This window comes from Culex pipiens, chromosome 1 (assembly GCF_016801865.2).
Source record: "Culex pipiens pallens isolate TS chromosome 1, TS_CPP_V2, whole genome shotgun sequence".
NCBI classification, from domain to species: Eukaryota; Metazoa; Arthropoda; class Insecta; order Diptera; family Culicidae; genus Culex; species Culex pipiens.
Genome location: NC_068937.1, coordinates 88,260,161 through 88,274,607, shown reverse-complemented (window position 1 = coordinate 88,274,607; position 14,447 = coordinate 88,260,161).

The window sequence follows — 14,447 nt, the reverse complement described above, 5'->3', positions numbered from 1 at the left end:
AACTAAAGTAGCAACTAATGTCAAATCTATTCAATTTGTATCTGTATATTATGCAATCAAAATTGGAAAATCATCATAACTTATTCATAACTTTTATTAATTTAAAGTATAATAAAAATGTGAGAAAAGATAAAATGTTTCATTTCATAAAGAAAATATGATCACTAATTTAACATTCCAACGCCCAAGGCTCCAAAAAAGTTGGAACGGTAACTTCAACTCAATGGTTCTCGGGCATAACTCATCCAATCAAGATGATTCTTCTTTCCAGTGATTTGTTAGGATGTCTAGATGATTCTAGAACTTTGCAGAACTTAATTTGATCAAATCTGTAATTTTTGCGATCAAAAACATCGTTCCAACTTTTTTTTTCGCGTGCAAAAAAAAATCGTTCGAATTTTCGCGGAGGCAGTCGTTTTAAAAAAAGGTGGAACGATGTTTTCGGTCGCAGAAATTACCGATTTGTTCAAATCAAGTTCTGTAAAATTTTAGGATCACATAGACATTCTTACAAATCACTGGAAACAAGAATCGTCCCGATTGGTTGAGTAATGCCCTAGAACCAGCGAGTTGAAGTTACCGTTCCACCTTTTTTGGGAGGCTTGGGCGTCCGTGTAAGTTGGACATGCGATGGGCGTTCCAGTGTTAATGTAATTTGAATAACTTATTGTTAAATTGTTGCTGTCAGTTTTATTGGTCGGCAGTTCACCAGCGAGCTAAACACAAACTTACTTCAAAGACTGGGATAATCATTTGTTGCATGATACTTTTTGCAGCGGGTCATGCTTTGAAATTAAATATTATTATTTGAAATAAATACATATCATTTTTGTATTTTTGTTGGCTAGTGTAATGTTGAGCTTTTGAATGAAACTTGGGTTGCATTCAACAAATTAATTGACACAATATTGCATGCAATACTGACAAGTTAGATAAACAATTATGCGTCTCCATTACATTGTGCTTTGAATGGATCGGTCGACAAACGACATGGTCGATTCTCAGAGCAAGTCAGTCCCATCATTTGGAAACGGTTGGTTGAGTTCACAATTTGCGCATTGCATTTTAATTTCATATGGAAATTTGTATGGGAAAACCTAGGGGAGCAGCATGTAATTTCATTGGATCTTATCAGAACTTGACCGAGCCACGGAGCCCAGTGGTAACGCTTCCGCCTCGTAAGCGGTAGATTGGAGTTAAAATCCCGGCTCGGACCCTCTCAAAAGTTTTGCAAAATAAGTTGTTCAAATAGTTGAAATCAGCGAATTGGATTGAATAAGCTACGGAACCTGCCAAACAAATGAGAATTTCCTCTACAATTTCACATTTTATTTATTTAGCATTCCTCGCCGAGGTAAAACAAATGGACCATTGTTCAAATGAATGGCATCCATGACCGAGTGTTTTTTTCATGTTTTAAGCTTTTCGTTATTTACGGTTTTTGCTTTTAATAGAGAATACAATTAACAAATTATGTATACAATAAAGTTTTCTTCTTATTAAACTACCAATTTAGAAAAAGTTAATAAAATTTTGAAAAGTATTTTTAAAAGCTGTCCTATTATTCCATCTAAGTTCTCTTAACCTTTGTTGAATGCAAAAAAGGGATGGATTTTCATAGTGTCTCATCTGATAATGGATTGCTTCTGCTACTACAAACAGTACTTTCTTACTTTTGTAATCCTTTTCTAAAATTTTCGTTGAGAAAATTTTTGTCGGATGTAATTTGAATTTCAATTTGTTTTTAACTACATCTCCTAACCAATTCCAGATTATGTCTGATTTTTCACAATCCTTAATCCTATGAAAATTTGTATCTCTCTTTCCACAAATTTCGCATAGTTTGTTTTCGATGTTTTACACACAACAATTAAACATTTTATCTCTATTTGCTACAACATCATTAAAAACAAAATAAAGAGTTTCTTTTGCTTCACTCGACATACAATTATTTTTAGAGTTTGCCCAAATAGTTTCCCTGTCTAAATGAGGAAATTTTTGCTCAATTTTCAAAATAATTGTCTTCTCTTGCAATAAAAAAAATTGTCTTCTCTTGCACATGTAAATAAGCTTGCTTGTGCTTAATAAATCATTTTTTTTCAATTCATTTGCTTTTTGTAGCCACTCCGTAGTATTACGGCTAAGTTTCACATTATCATTATTCATTTTTAATAGACTGTATTATTTTGTTATAGTTAAGATTTATCATTTCATTCCAATTAGGCCAATCTGAGGGCCAATCATTGACCCTTAAAAAGGAAGACTTGTTTTTGTTCAATACGATTCCAGAATTTTTCCCATAATCAAGCAAAATTTTCATTAATGCATCAAACTCCTCATCACTTCTTATAACTATCAAAAAATCGTCTGCGAAAGCAAGAACTTTTATAAATTTATTTGATATAAAGAGACCGGTTAACATCTTATAAATTTGTCTTATCAAAGGTTCTAAGTATAAAATAAATAAAATCATCGATAAGCGCACCCTTGTCTAACAGAGCATTGATTTTTACAGAATTCGTCATAAATCCATTAAACATAATTTAAGTTGTTGATTTTTCGTAAATGTTTTTGATAAGATTAACAAAGAGATCTGGGAATTTATACTTTTCAAGAATTTTCTAAAGAAAATGATGATTTACCTTATCAAACGCCTTAGCCATATCAATGCTGAGTAAAGCAAGCTTGAATTTTTTAGACTTGTTAGCTTTGACTAGAATATTTCTTATGTTATCTAAATTGTAAATACATGATCCATTATTAATGCACACAGTTTGACCTTCCTCAACAATTTCTCCTAGGAAAGCCTGAATCCTCATAGCTAAGATTTTTGTCAAAATCTTGTGGTCGCAGCTATTGTTCAGGTCTTGACTGTCCCCAGTTTTTGGAATCAGAGTGACAAGACCTTCTGAAAATTCAGAAGGAGGTCTAACTCTTCCGATCAAGAAATCTTTAAATAATTTAAGTAAATCATCTTTTAACAAATCGTAATGTTTCTTGTAAAATTCATAAGTTAGACCATCAGAACCAAGACTTTATTTTAAGCAGAGTTATTTATAAAAGTAAAAAGTTCGGCGCCAGTAAATAATAGGTTCACAAAGTTAAATTTTTTGTTCGAGGGACAGCGCTTTCGTTACATTTTCGAGTAAGGTTGCATCGTTAGGATCAAGGTTTTTACTTTTAAACGTATTTGAATAATGGTCAAAAATCATGTTTCGAATTTCCCTTACTGACGAAGTCACCTCCCCACTTTCTTTTTTCAATTCTAAAAGGGAGTTCCTTTGACGTTTTTGCTGCGAAATCAGCTGAAAAAGGCTTAGCATTTCTCCTTCAACCAAGTCACTACCTGTAAGCTTCGATTCATAGTGCTGCAGCTTTTTTGTTTCTATTTCAAGAAGTTTAGATTTTACAAATTATAGTTCGTCATTTTTTTCCCTATTATCTTGACTTTGAGATAATTCAGCAGCTTGATATAAGTAAGATTTCCGTCTGTTTAATTCTTGATTAAAATTTATACTTTTGGATTTGTAGAAGTTTTTTGTTTTTGATTTTAAGTAGCAACACCACCAAAATGGAAAATTTTCAGTATAACTCCTAAATTTTTTGAGATTTTCGTAGAAGAAACAGTATTCGTTCTCAATTTCATCGTTATTGAGGAAGCTACTATCCATTTTCCACATTCCTTTCCCATTGGTCTGTCCCAGATCGTTTCGGTCAACGTTAATTTTGTACATTTTAGCACAGTGATCGGAAAAAGCTAAGTCAACGGTTTGAAAAGAATGAATTTTGGCAACTAACTCAGAGTTTATATAAAATCTGTCCAATCTTGATGCAGAATTTCTTCTTAAAAAGGAGTAACTTTTTGCGTTCCCCTTTAGAAAGTATTCAAGATTTTTTGAATGCATATTAGTAATTAATGAATTTAATTCTGGTGAATAAGTGTTTGCCTTTCCCTTGCTGTCTGAAGAATCAAGCCAGCAATTGAAATCGCCCCAAATCACTACATTTGGGGCGCTGGTTTTGTTCAGATGAAGAATGTTTTTTTTCCGAAAAACCTCCTCTCTCTCTTGCGCGGAGAACCCAAGTGACCGTACACGTTAGTGTAGTTGGTACCATTGATGACAACGGATACGATTCGACCCGCTAAATCGCAAACCACGTTATTAAATTTTAAGTTTTTTTCTGATGAGTATTGCAACGCCGTGTGTGCTCCCCAGATTCGTGATGGCAACATGTGTTGGTATAAAGCTAAAATATCTAAGAATGCCACTTCTTGAAGAAAGACGATGTGTAAACCAAGTTTCGCTTTAACCTGGGTTGCTACTTTTTGTGTGTAATTAATCGTTGTTTAGTGTTAGTGTTAGAGTGTTAGTTTACTTCTTCAATCGTGACCTTGATCTTGAACGTTTCGGTTCTCGATCGGAATTAGAAAGCTTCTTGAGTGGGTCACGGGGCTCTTTCGGCGTCCATGGTTGGCCAGGCTGCTTGATCAAGGAGCGACCTTTCCTGCCCGATTTTCTAGACACTTCTTTAGACTTGGGTCGAGCTGGATTGGCTGGATTCAGCGAAACCGGCTGGTAGGGCTGATATCCCGATCGAAACGACGGGTTTAAGCCTGTTGTCTTCGGCGCCTCCCTGAGGCAGGGAAATCATGTTTTCTATTACTGCTTCATCGCTTTCCGCTGCGTCATCGCGTTCCGCTGCGTCGTCGCCGCTGAAGGCGTCATCTTCGTCCATGGAGTCGTCCGTCTCTTGCACGTTGCCGTCTTTGACTTGCGTTCGACTGCGAACCATTGCCACCGCTGGGAGCCAGCCTTCCCTGAACGGAGCTTTTGTTTGGGCAGTCTGCCTTGACGTGCCCTTCCTGTTTGCACACAAAGCACTTATTTTTAAGCCCTTCGTAGAACACTCTGGCTTTGCAGTGTCCAACAAATATGGCGGCAGGAATATCGGACTTAACCTCAATGTGCGCGCCTCGGATTCCGGAGTATACGTTGAAACCAAAGTCGGCCGGAAATTTTTCCCGGCCAACTTGCCGTACTTTTGCAGCGCCTTAACGATTTCCGTATCCGTGACCTCGGGCGGCAGATTAAACAGGCGCACAGCTACTTTCGTCTTTCTTCCGTCTGGATAGGCGAACTCCACATGGTCGCCGACCTCGTGTAACACGTGGTCCAGGAAATGGTCGTCCTTGAACTTGACGAACAACACGCTTGCTTCTGGATCTCGGTAGATCGAGTGGACCTCGTTTTCCCTGAGCTTCAGCTGGGTCTTGAAGAAGCTGACCGCGTCTTGGCCGTTGGCATCGGTGCATTAGCTCCGAAATCGAACTGTAGTGTACACTTTTTTCCGGTAGCGTTCATTTTTTTACTTGGGTGAACTTCCTACCACTGTAAATCTTTTGTGGATTGGCCTATTGTGTAGGACAATAGCCGGCGTGAACAAAAATGCGTTCTGAAAAACTGATTGTTTGGATGTCTGTTCGATTCCACGTTCCAAAGCGAACTGTGTTGACACCATATTTTGGGAAAGGTTTCACCAGATTTTTCGGAAAAGCTGTTTTTATGCATAAAAAAGATTTTTTCGATTACCTTTCCAGAGGGTGGGCCGAATGAGGAAACCTTTTTTTCAAGTTTCGTGTTTTTTCTTGCTTTGCAGGGTTATTTTTTAGAGTGTAATAATGTTCTACAAAGTTTCTAGAGCAGACAATTACAAACATTTTGATATATAAACATGAGGGGTTTGCTTATAAACATCACGAGTTATCGCGGTTTTACGAAAAAAAAGTCTTGAAAAAGTTGGTCGTCGTCGATCATGGCCGTTCATCGTCATCCGCGACAGACACGGACGACGAAACAGAAAGATACACTAAAAGTAACTTAAAAAAAAAAAATCCCTTGAAATATTTAATACCAGTGCAAACAAATGATAACTCATTGGACGTTCTCAAAAAGAAACAAAACCTTGATTGTGAAATTCTATGTTTCCAAATTTACAAGTCATATCATCACCGGTTTTTAACAAGAGAGGTTGAAGAAATCTAATAAATGTGAAATACGATAAAATTAAATTTCCCACACTCACGACAAGTACATCCGGTGCGATACGACAAATCACGCGTCGCTTTGCGATGCAGGAGCAAATTGCTAATTAGTCGTGACATGCAACGCAAAGCCAGTAAACAAACAGAAAAAATCCGCCGCATGCTTCCGTACAAAGTGGAGCAGAAATGAAAAATTACATTTTACATGTCTCATTTTTATGCTCCATCGGTTGTCATCAGTGAAAAACAATCGTGTAGGATAACACACACACACACATGCATACATATGAGCAATTCTCTACCAAAACCGGAAATGGATTTTATTTGTATTTTTTGATTTGGCTCAAACTTTGTGGGGGCCTTCCTTGTGACCAAATAAGCTATTTTGTGTCATTGGTTCACCCATACAAGTCTCCATACAATTTTGGCTGCTGTCCATACAAAAATGGTATGTAAATATTCAAACAGCTGTAACTTTTGAGTGAATTTTCTGATCAATTTGGTGTCTTCGGCAAAGTTGTAGGTATTGTTGAGGACTTTTGAGAAAAAAATAGGTACACGGAAAAAAAATTTGCTGATTTTTTTATCAACTTTTTTTTCACTAAAACTCAATTTCCCAAAATACGTATTTTTTGATTTTCGAGATTTTTTGATATGTTTTAGGAGACTAAAATCCGCAACTTTTGAGCTATAGAGAAACATGGTCAAAAAATCTGCCGCCAAGTTATGAATTTTTGAAAAATTGTGATTTTTAGAAAAAAATCCAAATTTCATGCAAAAACAAATTTGAAGTTATTTTTTAATGTAAAATTGAATTTGCAATCGAAAACTACTCTACAATTTTTTTGATAAAGGGCTTCGTTTTCAAGATATAGCCACCGAAAGTTTAATTTTAGCAAAATATTTGCAGTTTTTCGATTTTTAAAAATAGTGACCATGAGCGACCATTTCTAAAAATTTTTTTTTTGAAAAGTTCAGAAAATTTGCTATAAAATTGTTTAAGAGACATTGAAGATTGGACCTCGGGTTGCTGAGATACAGCCGCTTTAAGAAAAAGAAACACGAAAATTTAAGTTTTCTAAGTCTCACCAAAACAACCCACCATTTTCTAATGTCGATATCTCAGCAACTAATGGTCCGATTTTCAATGTTAATATATGAAACATTCGTGAAATTTTCCGATCGTTTCGAAAAAAATATTTTGAAAAAAATTAAATCAAGACTAACATTTTAAAAGGGCCAAACATTGAATATTACGCAGATTTTTTGACCATGTTTCTCTATAGCTCAAAAGTTGCGGATTTTAGTCCCCTAAAACATATCAAAAAATCTCGAAAATAAAAAAATACGTATTTTGGGAAATTGAGTTTTAGTGAAAAAATAGTTGATAAAAAAATCTGCAAATTATTTTTTCCGTGTACCTATTTTTTTCTCAATAGTCCTCAACAATACCTACAACTTTGCCGAAGACACCAAATTGTTCAGAAAATTCACTCAAAAGTTACAGCTGTTTGAATATTTACATACCATTTTTGTATGGACAGCAGCCAAAATTGTATGGAGACTTGTAATTAGAGGGTGACGAGCGGGAATTCCCGGGAAAAAATTCCCGGGAAATCGACCATTTTTGGACTTCTCGATTCCCGGGAAATTAGGTCGAGACTCCCGGGAAATTAGGTCGAGACTCCCGGGAAATTTTTATCTTATAAATATCTAAGCTAAATTATATAAACTGATCAGAAATAAAATTGAAATATTCAAAATTGTTTTGAACATTAAATTTTCAATGTTCGATGTTCAAGTTCGAATAAAACAAGGCTTCTTTAATCTTCTTATTCAAAAAGTGTAAATTTTAACTTGTCAAAAATTCCAAAAACTATAATTGAGAGAAGCCAAAAAATTGGACCCCAAAATTTACCTTAAAAAATATTTAGCAGTTACACCTCAGAAATGAAATTAAATGTTCTATTTTGAAATATTTTTTTATTATTTCTAAAAGGGGAAAAATTTTCAAGTTAAATTCAATCCCTATATCTTCTCTCGAGCATAGCAATCCTCATAATCTAGTTTTTTTTTTGTGAACATATGGACTTTCCTGATAACTGTAAATTACATTCTAGCTATATTAGCTTTTTTATGCAAAAATCTAACAGCAACTTTTGAAAAATCACTCAGTGCGAATTAAGATTCGAAAATATTTTAAACTACAATTTTGAGTCTGAAAATGTTCAAGAAACGATTTTGTATTTGAAGATTCAGAAAAAAAAATATCAAAAGGTTTTATATAGTTCCTCAAACCCGAGCAGACGGAAATAACTTGTAAATAACATTTTTTGATATTTGAAAATACTAGGCCAATAACATTTTATGTTATTTAGAACAAGATTTGTTATTCGCCGTAATGATTTTTTGTTATTGGATTGTTATTGTAATAACAGACTAATAATATTTTAAGTTATTCTTCGAACAAATCTTTGTTATTATTTTTTGTTATTTTAACAACTAATCCGATCATCTCAATAATAGTTGGAGATATTCTTCCATAACAAAAAATGTTATTCCAAAGGTGTTTTGGCTTCCAACCAATATTAGACCAATAACAATGATAACATAAAATGTTATTAAACCCTTATGCAAAAATGGATTTTTAAGAAGATTCCATAACATTTTCTGTTATTTTAACAGTATTTGTTATTGAAATGGCATGAATTTTGTTACTACCACCTGCACGGAAAAAAATCAATTCTCGTAATCGTGAATTAAATTCACGAAAGCGAGAACCACGAAGGAATATATTCACGTTTATAGTGCAAATGCACCATACTCATGAATAAATTCCTTCGTGGTTCTCACATTCGTGAACTTAATTCACGATTATGAGAATTGATTTTTTTTCTGTGTGCCCGGGAAATAATGAGGCTACTTAAATTTACGTTTCATAGAATTAGTATGAATTAATTGTAACTGAATTCATTAAAAAGAAACAAATTTATTACTTTTCATTTTAAATTTTGGCACTATTGGCATAGTCAAAAAAAACTCCCGGGTCCCGGGAATTCCCGGGAAATGGCCAAATTCAACTCTCGATTCCCGGGAAATTGAAAATCTCGAGAATCGTCACCCTCTACTTGTAATGTCACAAAATAGCTTATTTGGTCATAGGGAAGGCCCCCACAAAGTTTTAGTCAAATCAAAAAATACAAAAAATAAAAATGGTCGAAATCGGCCGATTTCGTAGAGAGTTGCTCATATACACTTTTGCTTCAGCCCACGTAATTTTACCATTTGCTTGTGCAGTTGTGTGGTTGTTTGGCAGGCAACCACATCTGCACATCTGACGAAGGATGCAACCGTAGCAGTAGGGATATTATTAATTCATGATTTGTGATAAATCTTGCAATCAAATATAGTTTTACTCCACAGCAGAACATATTTATTTATCGAATGGTAGCCTTTTTTCGTGGTTCGAAAAAAAAAAATCCCGAATTCTGTGCAAACTGTCAGATGCACTTGTGCATTTCACTCGTTTTCTTCTTTTGATTGAATCCCGGCAGCAGCACAGCCAGTCCTCCTTCTCGTCCTCGTTCTCGTGCACTCTTGAGTGGGTGGGTGGGATGTATTGTCGCTATGACGAACACCCACGAGCAATTCTGTACCAGAGTCCCCCCCCCCCTCATTCCACCGTGTCACCACGTGATTCCAATCTGAGGTGTATGTGTGTGTGTGTACACGTGCACGTGTGGCCACCACAAACGCGAAACGCGAAAGGAAAACATTTCATTTGCATTTTTCAGTTGAACAAATGGTGCTAATTAATTTTACGTGGCAGTTCATGCATGCACGTAATGTTTTTATTTGCGGGTTAAACTTTGATGAGAGCGAATTTGATTTGGGGTCATTCCGCACACCCGGTGGCTCGCGTGGCTCACGTGGTCGTTTCTCCAAGTGACGACACCGAGCGACCGTCCGGTTCTGGCGCATGTTTGTTGTTCACGTTCGCCAGAGTGTGTGTGTGGGTCGGAGGTCAGTGCAAATTGTGCTGGTTCGGCCAGGCTGAAGTCTGCGTAGGCTGGAATGAGATCCTGCTAAGCGTGAGCTAATTGCGCTAGGAGTTGATTGAGCCTTGAAGCAGCCATGCTGAACGTTGACACGTTCCTGGTATGAAACCACAGCGGTGATAGGAACATTGCATTCGCAGCTCTACCAACGAGTGTGGAGTTTTGTAGGAAATTGATTAGCCAGAGGTGCAGCTTGAATAATTTTTGGATCATATTCATTGGATTTGGACATAATTCATCTAGAGATGCAATTCTGTAAAAAAAGATTTCACAATCGTTTGGAAATTATGATGAACATTTACATCACATTTTTTTTTCAAATTACCGATTATCAGCAGAAGGACTCAAGATTTTACTTTGTTCAGTTTTCATTTTGATTTTTTACTGATAAAGTTAATTCTAATTAAGTTTTTAGTTTATGAATTCTTCTGTAATATTGATTGAATCAGCAAGGACGATGCATTTTTTGAAAAATTTCAACAAAGAATATATTAACCGCAATAAAAATCGCATCAATGGTGACCAAATCCAATATCCCAATTAGTTTAAAAATATGCCACCTTTCACAGATCGATTTGTCATTTTTGAGGAAGCTGTTTTCCCTCATAACTCAGTTAAATTGAATTCCATAGCATACGCTGCGCATTTTTTATATTCCCAGGGATACAACTTTCCGATGGAGAACAGTCCGTTAGTGGGCTGCAAAGAAAAAGCTTTACTTCCAAATATAAACGATAAACTGGATTAACCAACAAGAAAGGGGTCGTTGATAGGCAGCTCGTTATCAAAATGATGTAAAGTCAACGTCTCACGGGATTCGAAAGGGGACCGAAAAACTCTACCGGGAAAAACCTCCCGCCATAAAAGGACATAAAGGAGGATGGATGGATGCTACACAGCCATACATAAAACATAAATCGGATTCAATTGAAACAGTTGGCTCCAATTTTCGAGATTGTTCGGTTTGAGTTACGGTCGGGCCGGCTGAAAAAGGGACAATTTTCGTGATAAAGTGTCCATTTTCGGTTTGGGGCTTTTTTATCGGCATTTGGGGGAAACCACCATCGGCCACGTTTTTCCTGGTTGTGAAGTTGTGATGGTACTTTATAGATACAACACGTCACGGGTGAACATTGATTTGAGAGCCTGGAATTCGTTCTCATGAGCGTGGATGGTGGACGGGGAACTACCCTTACCCGGTAGGAAAACTCAAAATTTTACCACAGGAGCTAGGAAACTGATCCAACCTCGTTACAGACGTGCGTCGCAGAGACTACGGGATATAAACTGGGCAATCAATCAATCCAAAGTGGGGTGATTAAGTGCGCTTCTTAATCACTCTTATTTAAATTCTCAACCGTAAAGTGTCATCTTAGTATACGACAGAGTTGCTGGAAGTTCAAATGGGGCTAACTAGTTTGCCAACGTTGTTCCGTCGTTCCACAACCGGAAAAATCCCAAACTCGTTGGAGAACGGACGGATTTTGAGTAGCAAGTAGGCACAATTTGAAAAATAGCCCCCTCGAAAACGCAACGTTTTGATGGGTAAAGCCAGCCAAAGCACGCTTGAATGAGAGAGATTTATGCGTCGTCCAGTTTTGCCAGTTTCACGGGATCGGAGAGCCTAAGCGATACCCTCGTCATCAGCAGGCTTCAATCGTTCATTCCCTCGGTGGCCACCGGTCTGTGTGGAGTGGTTCGCGTATTTTGCCAACTTTTTTTTTCCCCAAAATGGTGAAAACTGGAAAAAATCCCCCTCTCCCGCAGGGTAAGCCCGGGAAGAGCAAAAGCTTGTGGTTTCCCAGAGTGGTGTTTTTAAATTTGTGCTCCCGTGACATAAATCGTATTGCCAGTGGCCAACGAACTAGAAGGGTTCCCACCCTCACTTCGGTGTAGCGGGTGACAGTTTGTCAATCATGTAAAGGCTGTAACTATTTTTGCAGCAGCTGCAAGCGGGCTAAAAGTGTCGTAATTTTTCTTAAATTTATCATTAGCATGACATGGTGTTGGCGCGCTTTTCGAAAAAAGATACACTGTACATGCTTTGCAAACGGTGATCAGGAAGATGAATACTTTGGAAAAAATAAATAAAAAGAATTTTTGAACATTTTAAAATAAATGCATGTTTTAATCAACACTATTGCATACATTTCCAATCATGAGTATAAATAACTTTTTCTATATCAAAAGTACCAAAGCTGCCGAAAACGAAAGAATTTAAAATGCGCACCTTATGACAATCGTTCTATCGCCGGTGACCATACAATATTTTTGATTCGTTGTATAAACCAACCCTTGCCCATGGCCTTCAAAACGTAGTACACTCATACCCCGATGATTTGACATCAATTGTTGTCAAACGAACGGGGTCACTTTTTAGTTTGACACCCATTTTTCACGGAGTTCACACACACACTACCAATAATAGTTTATGCAACAAGTTGCGAAAAGATATTTTTTTCAGCACGAGTCGTACATTTATCCAACGAGGTTCACCGATGAAAAAAATAAGTTTTGCAACGAGTTCCATACAACGTTTTTTGCAATTCCGAAAACGCCCTTTCAATAAAATTATAGGACAAATCTGGAGCAACATTTGAAAGGGGCGGTACGACATTGCTCTTACCGCCTTTCGGCCCATTTAAACGCGTGTAATGTAAGGCCGTACCGCCCCTTCAAATGTTGCTCCAGAAATGTTCATGCATCGAGTCAATGAATCGTTTAAATCAAAAAAAAAAAAATGTTGAGAAGTATAACTTTTCATAACAAGTGCTGAAAAGTTCAACTTTTCAGCATCCATTTCAGTGCTGAAAAGTTGAACTTTTCAGCATTTGTTTTGAAAAGGGCTACTTTTCGATTCTGTGATTTTTGATACAGAAAAGTAGGCAGTTTCGTCGTTCAAGATTGACAGGAAATGGAAGTACGTTCACAACGGAATTGCAAAATAGTAGTTTATGCAACAAGTTGCAAAAAGAGGATTTTTTCAGCACGAGTCGTACATTTATCCAACGAGGTTTACCGAGTTGGATAAATACGACGAGTGCTGAAAAAATCAAGTTTTGCAACGAGTTCCATACAACATTTTTTGCAATTTCGAAAAACACTCATTGAGTGAAATTTTAAGTCGAATTTTCATGTATTTTGTCAATAAATTGTTTAAATCAAAAAAATGTTGGAAAGTGTTACTTTTCGAAACAAGTGCTGAAAAGTTCAACTTTTCAGCACCCATTTCAGTGCTGAAAAGTAGAACTTTTCAGCATTTATTTTGAAAAGTGTTGCTATTCGATTCTGCTATTTTTGGTACAGAAAAGTAGGCTATTTCGTCGTTCAAGAATGACAGGAAAAGTAAGTAGTTTCACGACGGAATTGCAAAAACGTTTGTTTTGATAGTGTTCGTGAGCGCCGTGTAAAAAGTGGACAGTCCGTCATTTTTTAGTTTGACTTTGACCAACCAACGGGTTGTCATAAGAAAAGGATTAACCTCAAATCGTTTACATCTTGAGAACCAGGCAATTGCTCTTAAAAAATGATTATTAAATTTTCATTTGGGGGTTGTCATTTACCCCAAATCAAGATAATTTTATGATACATTGACTTATTTCAACTAAGTGGTACTTATTTAACTATAATTTAATTTTTAAAGTTTGAAACCATACTATTTTCACATAAGTTTTATTTAAGGGCCGATTTTGGCAGATATACTATTTTTAATGAATTAGAATCAATACCATCAGACATAAAAGTTGTCCAATGCGTTTGAATTTCTTTTATTGCGTAACTCAAAATTTGGATTTTTGGACCCCCTCCCCCCACGTAACAATATTTCCATACAAATTTCATAGCATAAAAAGCATTATGCAATGTATTCTAAATAGTTTACAATCAACTGTACGAGTTTTTTTTCAATAAAAATGTAAAATTTAGATTTTTTTTTATTTTTCAGAAAAAAATCTGTACAAAGTGTTATGAAATAGTGAAAACTTGTGAAAAATACTCGTCGGCTTTACTAGTGTTTCCACTAATAGTTTGAAAGTACCGTACGCCATTTTGAATATTGAGTGCTTTTTACTCCGAAAAGTTTGAATAAGCAAATATTTTAACACATGAAAATGCAAAGCAGCGAAATTAAAATTACGAAAAATGTTGATTATGTTGTTAAAAAAAATGACCAGCTGTAGTTTTTTTGCAAAGTGAGTCTAAACGAAAAAACCTAAATTCTGCATTACGTTCGCAATTTTATGTACGTGCCACCCACTATGGCGGAGCTACTGTTACTGGCGAATGGTGGCACCATTTTTCATGTTTTGAAATTTTGATGTTGCAATCTCATCTTGCGATGACACATG